Genomic DNA, 14,704 nt, shown 5'->3' with positions numbered 1-14,704 from the left:
TGAGAAAATTCAAGAGACAACCTAAGTTAATTGTTGAGAGCCACAGCCAAAGGGGCCCCAGCAAACTTTGGGAGTTCTTCCAATTACAATGGTACCAACCTAAGACAGGAGGCTGACGCCCTGAGGTCAGCTCATCCGAAGACGGGTAAGGACCATATGTAGTATTGGACAACCTAAGGCAGGCACGGTCCCTAAGCCACATGCTTGTTGTTTAAACAGAGAGGGGGAGATGTTGAGAGCCACAGCCAAAGGGGCCCCAGCAAACTTCCAGCTGCCGGCTGATGATTGGCTCACAGTGGCCCCAGCAACATCTAGCTGATTGGCTCCTCTGCGGTGATGTTCATTGGGCTGTTTCCCTGCCCTTCAAGCTGCCAGCTAATGATTGGCTCACAGTGGCCCCAGCAACATCTAGCTGATTGGCTCCTCTGCAGTCATGTTTATTGGGCTGTTTCCCTGCCCTTCAGACTATGGAACTGCTCATTGGGGGACTTCTTTGGCTCCGCCCACGCGACCTAGCCAATCGGCCTCAAGAGCAGGAGGATTGTGGGAGGTGGTGGTTGGTGTGTGGGAGAGGCTTGTGGAAGCCGGTGGTGGCAGTTGGGCTCTGAGGGTTTTTCCTGAGGAGCTGTTTTGTTTGGCGTTTGTAGTTTTAAAAATAAAGTTTGTTTCTTTTGACAAGTGGCTCCTGAATTGTGCCCAGCCAGACTGCGGCAGTTAATGGTAGGCAGAATCCTTCAAAGAAGTTACCAGCATTCCTTCCTGCAGTCTCCACATGGCCTGTATTTTTATATCATGAGCCACACAGAACCCCTATAACAGATTTTTATTCACATGAATATCTAATTTGCTTTAACACATTTATAATTTACAAAATACTATGCTTTTAGATAATGGTTATCATTAAACTAACAGTTTTCCCCCCCTTCATTGTCTTTGTGGGGGTTGGGGTTCGAAAAGAGTGGAGTGGGGAATGAGGAAGATGCACACATTTCCTCAGTATGAAGAAATTTGTTAACAGAAGGGAAATGGTCTACAGAGTAAGAAAGATGGGAAGCAATGTTAGCATACTACTATTTGAAAAACAGCCTAAATCTGGGAATAAATATTTTGGTCACTGGAAAGGTAGGCACCACTGTAGCACAAGGATAGTTCTTTATTTATTTATTCATTTAAGAAAGAAAGAGAGAATTTTTTATTTACTTATTTTTTTTTAATTTTCGGTGAACACAACATCTTTATTTCATTTTTATGTGGTGCTGAGGATCGAACCCAGCACCCCGCGCATGCCAGGTGAGCGAGTTACCGCTTGAGCCACATCCCCAGTCCACAAGGATAGTTCTTACATCAGGTTTAGCCATAGTCTAGAATGATAAAACACTCAAGATCAACCAACTTTATATGCTTTAGCTTCAGGTTCACAGTACAACTTTCTGATTATTCATCACTATCTCCAGGACCTCAACTTCCAACACCTCCATACAAGGAACAGTGTGCTATGGAAAGCAGACACAAGTAAAAACGAAGCCCTCTTATGGATTAAAATACTATTATTCTGGGGCTGGGGTTGTGGCTCAGAGGTAGAGCACTGACCTACCATGTGTGAGACACTGGGTTCAATCCTTAGCACCACATAAAAATAAAATAAAGATATTATGTCCACCAATAACTAAAATATAAATATTTTTTAAAATACTATTATTCTTACCCACAAAACAGCAAGTTTTCAGTGGTCTGAAACATCCTTAAGTTAACTATTAAAATGTAATACAGTAATTACTTTTATGTTTAATTATTCATCAACAAAATTCACCAAAACTAATTTTTAAAAAAATAAGATACATGTAAATGCAAACATGCTACTGAATGATCCAATAGTCTTAAGATGCATAAAAAGCAATAAAGCCAAGAAAATGATAAGCAAACAAGATAAACATCTAATTTGACATTAAGAAATTTTTCACTCTTCCAACCCTAATGTTATCACAAAAGATGTCCTAAACTTAAGAAGTGCCATCAACTTCTCAAAAAATTTAAGTTTTGTAAAGACCCAAAGGGTCTAGTAAATGTAGAGGGTTATCTGTGTTTATTTGTGCATTATAGTTGATTTTCAGAACTCAAATGCCTTTTAAAACTCTCCATATTTTCTGACATCTTTCAAGTAATGAACACATATAACTTACATAATAAAACTTGCTTTAAAAATTCAAACAAACTATCAAAAACCATAAGAATTAAAGCAAAATCATAAACTATGAAACAATGTCATTCATCTCAAAAGACTTTTTAAAATTTGTTAATTCTGGATACACAGGGGTTGGGGAAAGGTTGTCCACAGAAAACAAGGACAGTATAATATTCATTTTTGGAATTAAGATGTCTCTCAGTGACAGTACATATCTAGCACACCCAACCAAAAAGAAAAAAATCACGTTTCTGATATTAACTAATTAGAAATAAAGGGGAAAGTTATATTAACAACAGTTGTCAAAATACCTAGAAAAATTTATTAAGAAGGAATTATACAAAGAAAATTATGAAATATATAAAACATGTATTGAAAGTCTTTGAAGACACCCCCATAAAAAGAAAAATTATCTTCGTTAACCTCCAAAAATTAATGTATAAATACAGCATAATCACAAGCAGTGAGCTTTGAGATTTTCAGAACTCAAAAACATTATTTTCAATCAATATGTATACAAGAATGAATACTTAAGAATAGTCAAAAATGAAAAACTATAGTGATAGTTTTTTTGTTTGGGGGTTGGGTTTTTTTTTTTTTTTTGGAGGGGGGGGTATTTGGTTGGTTGGTTTTTTTCAGTACTGAACCCACGGGTTCTCTACACTCAGCTACCTCCCCACCCCTTGTTATTTTGAGATAGGGTCTCACTAAGCTGCCCAAACTAGCCTTGAGTTTACAATTCTCCAGCTTTAGCCTCCCAAAATGCTGAGATTACAGATGAGCCCACAGCACCTGGCTTGATGGAAGCTTTTCTTAACAAAAAGTAACTTTCTACAAATTTATTATATCAAAACAAGGACTGAGGGGCTGGGATTGTGGCTCAGCAGTAGAGAGCTCTCCTAGCACGGGCAGGACCCAGGTTCAATCCTCAGCACCACATTAAAAATAAATGCATTGTATTGTGTCTATCTACACCTAAAAAATAAATAAATATTTAAAAAAAATAACAAGGACTGGGGATGTTGCTCAGAGGTAGTGCATTTGCCTCACATGCAAGAGACCCTGGTTCCATCCCCAACACCATAAAAATAAATAAATAAATAAATAAATAATAATTTTAAAACAGTAAAACAAGGGTACAGGATGAGAAAAACAAAACAACTAAAAAAAAACAAACATACATGGAAACACAGCATATAACAAGTGGCATTTAATTCACTGAGGAGAATGGTTTGTTTATTAGTCTTGGCATAGCAGCCTGTCTATATAAAGCTAAATCATGTAAGAGACTCCTTGCCTCATACCATGTAAACGTTAACTCCTGATGAATAAATATACTGTTTATTTTTTTAAACCCCATGGTTAAAAAGAATATTTAAGGCAACATTTGTATATTCTTGGTATGGAAGAGACTCTCCTAAGTAGCATAGTTTCAGAAGTCATAAAGGAAAAAAGGGGTATATATGACTACTTTAAAACATCTAATACAAGATCAAAAGAAAAATGAAAGACAATACACTTATACTCTGTGGGAGACCAACCTTGCATGTGACTGGGTCACACTCCCCAGCTAGGTGCTGAGGCACTCAGTCACAGAAAGGTGGCAGAGCTTTCCCCACCCTTCTTGGGTTCGAGGATAGGTGTCTCATGCATGGGTGTGCCTTGCTACAGCCCCATGGGTGAAGCTATGCTCACCTGTTCCTTTGTAATATAACCCCTTGCCCTGTTTAGGATAGAATCTTCCATGGAAGTGCCTTGTGTTTGTCCCCTTCTCTTACTGTGCCTTAGGTGTGGCCTACCCAGGTGTCCGTCAACCTGCTGACAGTGGACATCAGGAAGATAGACTCAGCCCCCTGAAACCTGACCCCTTGCCTCATTTGAATAGCTTCTCCTCAATAAAAGGGGTCAGTGCATGCTCTCACTCTCTCTCTTCCTGCGGACCCTTAAGGTCAGAGGAGCCATCAGAGCAACCCCAAAGAAAACGGTATTTGTGTCTCTTGTGTGGTTATTTTGTGCAGCCCAGTAAGCCCAGTTCAACTGAGTAACCCCTGAGCCTTTTAGTCGAGAGAACTGAATCCCGGCAATGCTCCATTTTTGTATGATGGGTCAAAATGCATTCTACTGTAATATATAACTAATTAGAACAAATTTAAAAAGACAATACATGTGCCATATGATAATATTCCATAAGGTGCTCCAAAGAGATAAAAGGAAAAAAAAGACAGTGGTAGTGGAGCATGCAATGGGGAGACTGAGCCAGGAGGACTGCAAGCTCAAGCGAATCACAAATAGAAGCTCAAGGAGAGCCTTTTCATTTAATTTGAGAGGAAGACCTTGTCTCAAATTAAATAAAAAGGCCTGGGGATACAGTTCAGTGGTTAAGGGCCCCTCGGTTTAACCCCCAGTACCCGCCACAAAAAGAGACAGAAATAACTTCAAAAAGAAATGAACCAAGGACCTGAACAGACAATTCTCAATAAAGAAAATCCAAATAGCCAATAAGCATATCAAAAGAGGCTAGCCCCAGTAAAACTGAAATTAAGACAAAACTGAGGGGCTGGGGCTATAGCTCAGTGATAGAGCGCTTGCCTAGCTTGTGTGAGACACTGGGTTCACTCCTCAGCACCACATAAAAATAAACAAATAAAATAAAAGCATTCTGTGCATCTACAACTACAATTTTTTTTTAAAAAAAAGACAAAACTGAAGCAACATTTGTCATCTAGCAGACTAGTAAAAATTAAATCAAATATTTACATGTAGTGGTGTGATGATACAGAGAACTCACTGCTAGTAAAGGTGGAAATTATGACAATCTATTTCAAGAATCATCTGAAAATAATACATTAAAAATATATTTCTGTTAATCCTGAAATCCCACTTTGTTGATTCTGGTCTGTAGAAATGAAAGTATCAGCAAATAAGGTAACATGCATGAGTATATTTATTGAAGCACTATGTACAGTGACATAAATCTGAAAACAATCTAAATGTCCACAGGAAAATAATTGAACAAGTTATGGTACATCCATGCTATAAATCATATTAGGACAGTTTAACATATCAAGGTAGAATTATATTAGGGCTGGGGATGTGGTGTGGCTCAAGCGGTAGCGCACTCGCCTGGCATGCGTGCGGCCCGGGTTCGATCCTCAGCACCACATACAAACAAAGATGTTATGTCCGCAGAAAACTAAAAAATAAATATTAAAAAATTCTCTAAAAAAAAAAAAAACGTAGAATTATATTTACTGACCATAACACATCAAGAAAGGTTTGGTATACAGTAATATAATTTGATCTCTCTTTTGTAAAAAAGAATTCCTATATACACACATTTATATTAGTACAGAATATACTGCAATATATCATGGAGAGAAACACTGAAGGATGCCCATAATCTGGGTAAATTGGTTTAAGAGCAATAATGAAAATGATTGAAGGAAATTAATAAAATCTTCAGGTGTTTTTTTTTTACTTATTACAATGAACAATTACAATTATTATATTATTTTATAGATTTAAAAAATGAAGCCTGACACAGTGGCACACACCTGTGAATCTCAGCAGCTCAGGAGACTGAAGCAGGAAGATCACAAGTACAAAGCCAGCTTTGGCAACTTAGCAAGGCCTTAAGCAACTTGATGAGACCCTATCTTTAAATTAAACATAAAAAAGGGTTAGGGATGTGGTTCCGTGGTTAAGTGCCCCTGGGTTAAATCCCTGGTACCAAAAAATAAACAAAAGATGAATTTAAAAATTGTTTTAAATATCAGAATGATAAAAATAAATTATTCAAACATAAGAAGGGGACTCAGTAACAAATCACTCAAATACCATTGTAGGTATTATTAGTTTCCTCAGCATAATGAATTACATAATATATATTCAAAGATAATGGAAAAAACAGATTTCTTGTAAGCCACCTGAAGCTTTCACTGATCGAATCACAAATAGAAAAGATTAACATCTATTTACACCCTAAAATTTTCAAAACTAAGAAGATAAACCAGGCACATGCCTGTAATCTCAGCGGCTCAGGAGGTTGAGGCAGGAGTATCACAGGTTCAAAACCAGCACTATTGGGGCTGAGGTGGTGGCTCAGCGATAGAGCGCTCACCTACATGTGCGAGACCGTGGGTTTGATCCTCAGCACTACATAAAAAATAAAATATAGATGTTGTGTTCACCAAAAACTAAAATTTTATATATATATATATAAAAAATTATATATATATATATTATATAAGTATATATATATAAATATATATATATATAAATTTTATATATATATATATATATATATATATATATATAAAAACAGCATTAGTAAAAGTGAGGCACTAAGCAACTTAGTGAGACCCTTAAATAAAATAGGGCTGGGGATGTGGCTCAGTGGTGAAATGCCCCTGAGTTCAATCCCCAGTACCCCCCACCCAAAAAAAGAAATATTTTCTAAACCAAAAAACAAACTTAACTGACATGAACTCTACGAGCCACTCGCAAATGACCTGCAGTTGATTCTCACAACTCAATCAGGAACCTGACTGCTTGAGACTCTACCATGGACCAATTACTATCTGTCAGAGTACCTGAACAATTTTTCCACATTATTTTCATTTATCTATTCTGCAAGGTGACCCCTAAGTGTCAGGCACTGTGCAGTGTATAGGAATACCATAAATTTGACAGTTCTAGTTCTTTAGAAGCTGGTGGGGAAAAAAAAGAACAGATAATTCAAATAGTACTTAAAAACTGCTCCGCCCCTTTGCCAGGGTTGCCTGGAGAAAAAAGTACTACACTCCTGTACCCAGAGGGTAGAGAGGAAAAGAAAAATAGAAAGATAAGCATTCCAGGTATAGGCAGAACATGAACAATGAGAATGAAAGAATAATCAAGGAATAGCAAAAAGTTCAGTGTGTGTAAATAATAATATAACCAAATGTTAGTAATATCAAAGTGCAAGCTACTTCCTCATTCTACTTTCTTAAATAATCACCACCACGTATTAAGCTTTCACCATGGAAGAGGTTTCTAAGCACAATTCAAAATTCAAACTCTCACTAGTGGGGAAAAAAATACATTTTTTTGGAGGGGTGGGGGCTTATCAGGGATTGAACCAAAGAGCACTTAACCACTAAGCCACATCCCTGCCTCTTTGTATTTTGAGAGAGGGTCTCACTACGTTGCTGAGATTGAACTGGAATGAGATTGCTTCAGCTTTCGGAGTCACTGAAATTACGTGTATACACCCCCATGCTCAGCAAAATATGCACTTAAAAATCACATATATTGGGTACTACTAGAAAAAAATAATTCTTACAATAAAGTTCTTTCACTTCAACAACCATATCAAAACCTAATATTTACAAAGATTCAATTAACTCTACACAGTGTACCTAATTATTTTCAGTTAGTTTTCCCCCAACCAATCATCTCAAACCAGTATTTTTATCATATTTTAAAACAACTATGTTTTAAAATTTTTCAAAATGTAGGAAGGGGGGGGCTGGAGTTGTGGCTCGGTGGTAGAGTGCTCGCCTAGCTGTGTGAGGCCCTGAGTTCGATCCTCAGCGCCACGTATAAATAAAGATATTGTGTGCAACTACAACTAAAAAATAAATAAATATTTTTAAACATGTAGGAAGGAATCAAATCTTTCACACAGATTTTTTTAAAGTAATTTAAAAAATAGCTTCTCTTTCTTTTCTTCCTCTTGAAACTGCACAATTTCTCAAGTGAGATTTAGGAAATAGCTTCACTAACCTGAGTTGTAAAAGCACTAATGAAGCTTTGTTTGTTGTACAGTCATATAATCATTTACAAAAATTAGCTCTTAAAATAAATTAATGTATATTATATATTCATTATATACAAACATTGTATAAAGAAGAGGGCAAAAAGTGACTTCATAGTTCCAAAGATCTCAGATCACATCTTTCTCAAATTTGCTTCTCCCAGAAATCCACATCATTAACCTTGAAACCTGACTAGCTGAAAAGCCTGAGCACAGTACTGATGCCCAGTACTACAGGAGTACAAAAAGATATAACAAAACAAAGCAAACACCTAGCACGTTGCACGGAGACTACTGTACCAATAACAATAAAGAAAAGGGGTAAAAACTACTTGTCTTTAAGATATCTTTAATTATTCAGTGTACAAGGATCACATATATTTTCTCCATCTTTTAAAACACTATGATTTTTCCTTTCTAAGTCTATTTTTCATTAACATTTATAACACTAATTTTATTTATCCAATGGTCTGAATTAAAAAACAAAGGCAAAACTTCCAAGTACTTAATGAAAAAGTATTTTTCATTTCAATCATCTTAACCTAAACCTTGCCCTTTTATACTAAAGTGTTAGCTAATGTTGACTCAACAAGTTTGTGAGCTGATTCCCCCAACACCCAGTTCTGGACCCTTCAAACTTTGTCAGGTTTGTTCTAGTAACCAGAACTCATGCCAAATTAAGTGTTTTGTGTTACTCCTTCAGTGAAGAAAATAAATTCACATTTTCAAAGTAGAAATGAAGGCTCTCTTCCTTTTCCTGACTTAAGTCAAATAAAATTTATACACAAAAAGATACCTGGAAAAACCCTAATACATTTTTAAAAAGATAATGATTTTCAAAACTTATAAACCATGAAACATGACATTATATAAATCAATATTTTCTCTTGATTTTAAAATTCCTTGCTACTTTATAAATATTATCCTGCATAAGAAAATGAATGAGATGAAAGAAAACCAAAATCAAGAGCTGAAAATTCATAAAGCAGTGAAAAATTAAATTACAAACACCTAAAACAGCTAAACAAGTTTCTGATATCTGAGGAAAGCTAATATTTTTAGATTTTTCTAAGCTAAATCTAAAGAAAAGAGTTGTAAAGTTTTGATATTAGGGATGGGGATGTGGCTCAAGCGGTAGCGCGCTCGTCTGGCGTGTGTGCTGCCCCGGTTCGATCCTCAGCACCACATACAAACAACGATGTTGTGTCTGCCAATAACTAAAAAATAAACATTAAAAAATTCTCTCTCTCTCTCCCTCCCTCTATCACTCTCTCTTAAAAAAAAAAATGAAAAAAAAAAAAGTTTTGATATTAAATCCTGCTGTATACACAAATTTTAAACATCCCCTCAAATGCAAATAAAGGATTAAGCATTGGGACAATCCATTTTGATATGTGGACTCCCAAGTCATCAACAACTAAAAATATATATATTTAAAAATAATAATAAAAATCCTTTGAGACAGGTGCAGTCACCTGTAATCCCCGCAGCTCAGGAGGCTGAGGGAAGAGTATCACAGGTTCAAAGCCAGCCTCAGCAAAAGCAAGCCTATAAGCAACTCATAAGACCCTATCTCTAAATAAAATACAAAATAGGGCTAGGGATGTGGTTCAATGATCGAGTGCCGCTGAGTTCAATCCCAGGTACAAATAAACATATCCCTTGAAAACATTCAACTTGTTAAAATTGCATAGTTTTTATGATTCATTAAACTTGGGGTTTGGTTTTGTTTGCCTATCACTGACTTTGAAAACTCCTTTTTAAAAATTAATGGGCTGGGGCTGGGGCTCAGCAGTTGCACACCTGTCTGGCATGTGTGAAGTACTGGGTTCGATTCTCAGCACTGCATATGAATAAATAAAATAAAGTCTATCAACAACTAAAAAAAAAATAATTAACACTCCAATGAAATATCACCCAAGGCATCACTGGCAATTGTGTACTTTACAGTTTCACTTTGAAATTCACCATCATATGCACAATTGCTGTGAGTAAAACAGATAGGATCAAGAACAAGTAAGTGCTCCCAAAAGAAAATGAATGGAAGTCTCCTGAACACTAATTTTAATTGTACATGCAATTCCCAACAAATTTAGACAAAGTTAGACATCCACATGAGCTGATCAATCAATAATGCACTAAACGGAACTCTGCTATTAATTTGTTAAGGCAAAAAGATACTTTCTCAAAGTAAACTTCAAAGTACCTACGAATGGCTTTTAAATACTAGTACATTATTCTATAACATGAACTGAGTTAAATAACCACCTGACAGCTCTTACAATACATTGTTTGAAAAGTGTTATTCAGAACATTTCATTAGTACTAGAAGGAAATAGTAAATGAGTGAGTAGTCCATAAGTACTCAGGATTTGACGGTTATTTTAAAGCAAAAGGGAAAACTGCAGATTCAGAGTTAATACACTGGCAATACTCACTAGTATCTAATAATAATATACATATTTGAAGGCTCGCTTAAACAGATACCAAAAACACGAAATATTTATGCTGAAAATATTCCGCCTACCGAGACATCATATGACCTGTAAAGGGATTATCTATACTCTCACTTTATAAGAATAATGAAAATTATTAGAAGATTTGACACAGTTTTCGTTACAAATTTAAATTGCAATAGTCACTTCACTGTGATCTCTAATAAGCGGTAAAAATTCAGGCTGAGATGAAATACAGGTGATTCAATCACACTCACCTAACCTGAAATGTAGGAAATAATCAGTCGATTATTGTGAAATGCTTTTTATTCAACCATGCTAGACTGCAAACATACTTTAAGAACACAATAAAAGTGATGGGATTATGGGTACCTTGAGGAGTCATATTTTTCCAAACCAAAAGTTAAGGTGTATATAATCTGACAAGTACTATGGAGAATAGTGGAAATGAATTACTTGAAATGTAACCACCCCACGAAAAACCAATACATGACGTCAATACGTGTATTTTTTAGAATCGGTCAGCCAAGACCATTACTGTACAAACATCTGAAAATTAAGACCACTAAGAAATTACTCAGTCCTCTCGTCTATTAACTAATCCCTACAGTAACCCAAAAAAAGTTACTATTTACGTGAGATTAATATTCTTCACAACTTCCATACTCAGGGATACACGCCGAACATATAAAACTGTCAATTAGTACGAAAAAGCTTAGTTTTTCAGAAGAGAAGACATTTGACAGCTCCTTTCCCCCAAAAGCCATGTAATCTGCTTTATAACCATTACTGCCCAAGTACACCGGAGCGAGCGGGTCCAGGGCTCGCCTCCCCGAGACCTCACAGGGAAGCGTAACCAACCTGACTCTCCCAGGCAATCAGGAAGATCGGGAGAGTCAGTAGAAACTGACGTCCGCAGGACGAGGAGTTTGAGAGAAGGGTGAACAGCGTAGTCGCAGGGGAGTTGAGGTTTTTTTGTTTTGTTTTGTTTTTTGTTTTAAGGCGGTAAACTGGGGAAGAAGTTAGTGGAAAGGATAGAGGGAGGCGAAGCCGAGGTCCGGCTCCGAGAGGACGGCGTAACACCGACAGACCGCGATTAACTCAGCATGTGGCAATGCCGAGAGTTCCGAGACCTGACCTGAGCACCAGCTACAAGAACGCGGATACGTGGCTGCGAGAGGACACGCGGGGGTGGGGCCCGCCCCGCTAATTCCTGGGCTCCCTGAATAAGCTTTCAGAGGAGGACCGCAGCCTGAGAAAGTCAATGAGTTCAAGGAGGCCTGCCCTGGCCCGGCAACGCCACAGCAAGGAACGCTGCTGCGCGCGGAACCTCCGGGTCTGAGGCCTCGGGGTCGGCCCTGAGGAAGTCGGAGCAACCCCTGGAGCTCCCGGCCCCTCCTGGCCCAACCTCTGTCCTCTCTTCTCACCCCCCACAGGCTGGGACCGGACCCCTGGGACTGACAGGAAGCTTCCGGCCATACGCCCGCGGCAGCGGCAGGGCAAAAGAAACAATACGCTCTTAGCGCCGCGAGTGACACTCACCGGCCCGAAACCTCGAATGAAACCAGCAGCTTCGGGGGCGGCGGCAGCAGTGGCAGCAGGAACCGAACATCCAAAATGGCGGCTCCCTCGGCCTCACCACCGCTACTGCAGGCGGAGGGATTCTTAGGAGGAAGGGGCTTTTTAACTAACTTCCCACACTACCTCAATAACTTCGGTCCCTATCTCTCTCTCCTTGTCAATCCTGCGCCCTCTGACTGCAACTCCTCGGGCCTCCCCCCTCGGATTACCCAAGAACTCGGACCCCGCCGAGGACTATTTGCCAACGAGGAGGCGACTGCTCCTGGCAGAGCGACGCAAAGCGTAGCAAGGGTCGGGGCTGTCACTGATGACGCTAGACGCGGCTGCCGAGTCACCGCTGAGATGAGTCTGAGCAAGAAAAATCCGGACTACCCCGGAGACGACGCACTTTGGTTCCGCTTGGAGCGGGAGGGCGGGCGGACTGACGGGCGGGCTAACCAGGAAGTGGTGTGCCACCTGAAAGAGGCGGAGCTAGGCAGAGAAGCTGAGGTTGTGGGAGGGAAGCAGGTGGGGACCAAACGCTTAGCCAGGCTGAGCAAGAGAATCCCAAAGTCGTTCCTGTCACCTTTAAGACCTCAGCTTTCTCTTTAACTTCAAAAACATGCTTCAAAGTCCTCTTGGATTCTATGGTTTTATGGTATCTTTGCAATGAACTTTATGAAAAAAAAAAAAATTAGATGACAAAGCAGGAGAATAGAGTCCAAGCCTAGTCCTGCCCCTCTTGCTTTGGACAAATCACTTAAACTCTCCAAGCCCTGAATTTTCTAGTATGTAAAAAGATTTGGACTAATAATAGCTAAAAACTCTTTCAGAATGGGCCTTCTATGACTCCATGAATTAATGACCTGGGCCAAAGAAAATTTGACTAGACAGTTCTGGCTTGAAAAATAATTACTAACATGTGACAGAGTCTTTTTCATGTGAATGTAAAGAGGTCCTTGAGATCTTGGTACATTTAAAGGTGACCGATCTAGACTAAAATCCTTTAGATTGCCAACGAAGTACTCCCAAAAGTAAATGAAACAAAGCACCAGACTGGATACCAAAAAGAACCATATTAACTGCAAATCCCAAATTTAAGACCTGAGTGTCATATACAGGAAGTTGCACCTTCTTCCTTAGGCAATTGCAGGGATTTCAAAACACTACAAAAATTGAACTGGGTGTGCTCAGCTGTATAGTTTTGTCCTTGAACTTCCACGGCATGTCAAAAGACTGGAAAGAAAGGAAGCCAAGGGTATAAAAGGATTTATCAATTTTTATTATTAAATGTTGATAACACATTGTTCATAAAGCACCTTCATACGTATAATCTAATTTGACCCTCTGGACAACCTCCTGAGACTGTAAATAATTCAGTGTTTTTAAAAATATTTTTTTAGATGTACTTTTATTTTGTTCATTTATTTATGTGCCGTGCTGGGAATCAAACCCAGTGCCGTGCCTCACACATGCTAGGCAAGTGCTCTACCACTGAGCCATAATCCTGGCCCAATAATTCAGTTTTATTTATTTTTTAAATATCTTTTTTAATTGTAGATGGATACAATACCTTTTATTTATTTTTATGTGGTGCTGTGAATTGAACTCAGTGCCTCACACTTGCTAGGCAAGCGCTCTACCACTGAGTTACAGCCTCAGCACATAATTTAGTTTTATAAATAAGGAGATAGAGATTCAGAGAAACTGTGACTTGCTGAAAGTTTCCTTCCCCCACTAGATTTCTGCCATATATCGCCATCTTACATTTTAGAAAATTGTACCCACCAAAACGACAAACACAAACACAAGGGTGAAATCAACCTAGGGCAAATGGATTGAAAAGAATAATACTTATAGATTCAGACCCTCCTATCCCTCTGCTACACATCAGTACAGTGTAGCTCTAGATCACATGGTTAGTAAATAGAATAACACTAAAATATCATAAGGATGACAAAATGTGGGTTCCCTTGAGCTGTAGCTATGCATGGAACACATGCCAAATTCAGTTTGAGATTTCCATAAAAGAATAGAGGTTGCAAAGCAGAGTTAGTAAGTATTCCATTTGGAATACCACAAAAATTGTTTAGAGGCCAAAATAAAGTGTTTACCATTAAAAACCAAAAGAAAAGAAAACCTGTCTTCTTAAGAAGAGCTTTGCTAGGCTCAGTAGTGCACACCTGTAAGCCCAGCCACTCAGGAAGCTGAAGTAGGAGGATTGCAAATTCAAAGTCAGCCTCAGCCATTTAGTAAGGCTCTAAGCAGACCCTGTTTCAAAATGAAAATAAAATGCACTGGGCAAATGGAATATTATTCACTTTTAAAGAACAGTGAAATTATGGCATTTGCCAGTAAATGGATGGAGTTGGAGAATATCATGCTAAATGAAATAAGCCAATCCCCCCAAAAAAACAAAGGCTAAATATTTTCTTTAATAAGTGGATGCTAATTCACAACAATGCGGGGCACACTAGAGAAGAATAGCGCTACCTTAGATTAGGTAGAGAGAAGTGAAGGGAGGCGAGGGGAGTGGATATGGGGATAGGAGTGATAGTAGAATAAAACAGACAAAAAATTATTACTTTATGTATATATGTGACTGCATGACCAATGTGATTCTGCAACATGTACACTCAGGAAAATGAGAAATTATATCCCATCTATGTATGATATATCAAAGTGTATAAATGCATTCTACTGTCATGT

The 14,704-nt window shown here is 38.2% G+C and overlaps 1 protein-coding gene across 1 annotated transcript in view; it reads right to left on the bottom strand.

The window, feature by feature from the left end:
• The window catches only part of Ap1g1 (adaptor related protein complex 1 subunit gamma 1), an 81,465-nt gene extending 69,121 nt beyond the window's left edge, over positions 1-12,344 (bottom strand). Inside the window, exon 1 of the mRNA XM_026399199.2 lies at positions 11,978-12,344. The gene's annotated coding sequence lies outside the window, so the exon portion shown is untranslated. The remainder of the gene's footprint in view (positions 1-11,977) is intronic.
• Positions 12,345-14,704: the final 2,360 nt, after the last annotated feature.

The sequence above is a fragment of the Urocitellus parryii genome, chromosome 15, assembly GCF_045843805.1.
Source record: "Urocitellus parryii isolate mUroPar1 chromosome 15, mUroPar1.hap1, whole genome shotgun sequence".
Classification (NCBI taxonomy): Eukaryota; Metazoa; Chordata; class Mammalia; order Rodentia; family Sciuridae; genus Urocitellus; species Urocitellus parryii.
This window is presented reverse-complemented; position numbering and strand designations above follow the sequence as displayed.